The 1,495-nt window shown below is 39.1% G+C and overlaps 1 long non-coding RNA gene across 1 annotated transcript; it reads right to left on the bottom strand.

Annotated features, from left to right (window-relative positions):
• Positions 1 to 209: 209 nt before the first annotated feature.
• Positions 210 to 940, bottom strand: LOC133576194 (uncharacterized). The gene is made up of 2 exons (XR_009811601.2): positions 746 to 940; positions 210 to 328 (listed from the first exon to the last, which is right to left on the bottom strand). It is a non-coding gene; the product is annotated as an uncharacterized lncRNA (long non-coding RNA).
• Between the last annotated feature and the right edge of the window lie 555 nt (positions 941 to 1,495).

Below are 1,495 nucleotides of genomic sequence, written 5' to 3'. Positions count from 1 at the left end.
AAGTGAAAATGTCTATTCCATAGTTGCCATCATTTTCAAGTGGGTTCACTTGTTGAAAAATGTTCATTGTTGTCTCATTAATGTTTACATCTATGTCTGGAATTACACACCGACAAGTATTGAAAGCATATGAATAATAAGACATAAGGAACCTTTCTGAGCCAAAAAAGGTTGTTTTCAACACACTGTTGAAAATAATAATCACAATGTTTCTATGTGAAATTTATTGAATATTCCAATTAATATATTTGTGTGCAGAGAAGTTCCATGAATCCAGAGGTTGTTTATTCCGTCTTTGTTGAAATGGTCATGCAGCTGTGTGGTGACTCTGAAATAAGAATGTAACAATCAGATCACATGAAAACAGCTAAGACAATATAAGTCATACAGGGAAATGCATTTTTAGACAATATGATTAGCCTGAGCGGCTAGGGGACACCAAAATATGGATTAGAAAAGACAGATTGAAAATAATAATACAACATTTTTTTTCTCCAGCGAACCGGATGTTGGACTTTGGCAAGCCGTAACCGGCCCGCGGGCCGTAGTTTGGGGACCCCTTATCAAGTCGATAGAAAAGCGCTAAATAAATGTAATCCATTATCATTAGTATTTGATCAGCTACTGACGTACCACGACGTGACTCACATTTCGACATGTTACCATTGTAGCTCACTACAATGCCATGTCGCCTTACATTTCGTGTGATTCTACAATCATTTAGAAATAAATAATGTCTAATTACCTTTTCCTCCTCTTGCCCCGATGTCCATGAACTGAAACGTTGCATATGTGCGGTGCAAACTCGCAAGGTAACATTTGCTCCAGGCTGCTTGGCTGTCGGGAGGAGAAAGGCACCTGTGTGGCCGCTCAGGTGCCGCGTCCTGCAGGGGCGACCAACGGCGGCAGCCCGACCCTTGTTGCATTGAAAGTGTTCTTATATTCTCAGTTGAAGCCCTCAAATTATGAAGTGGAGCCCCCACCTCGGTTAAGCGACTTGTTGGCAGACATTTTGTCCACAACTTGGCTTTAAAAAAAAAAAAAAAAAAAAAAAAAAAAAAAACTTGTCTGAAAAGGGACGGGGATTATTGGTGACCGGAACCGGAATGCAACATCGCTCACACACACTAGTAAGATGCTCTTACACACACTGGTAAGATGCGCTCAACATATAACTGAAATCTTTGCACACATACTACTGAAATTGTTGTCTCTCACACGCACGTGTAAAAAGCACACACACACACACACAGGTGAAATCCGTTTATACATACTAGTGAAAAATAATTCCAGGTGTGTGTGTGTGCGTAAGACAAAAACATTTCAGTAGTGTTTATAAGAGTGTTTCAGTAGTGTATGTAAGAATGTTTCAGTAATGTTTATAAGAGTGTTTCAGTAGTGTATGTAAGAGTGTTTCAGTAGTGTATGTAAGAGTGTTTCAGTAGTGTTTATAAGAGTGTTTCAATAGTGTATGTAAGAGTGTTTCAGTAGTGTT

Source organism: Nerophis lumbriciformis, linkage group LG03 (assembly GCF_033978685.3).
Source record: "Nerophis lumbriciformis linkage group LG03, RoL_Nlum_v2.1, whole genome shotgun sequence".
Classification (NCBI taxonomy): domain Eukaryota; kingdom Metazoa; phylum Chordata; class Actinopteri; order Syngnathiformes; family Syngnathidae; genus Nerophis; species Nerophis lumbriciformis.
This window is presented reverse-complemented; position numbering and strand designations above follow the sequence as displayed.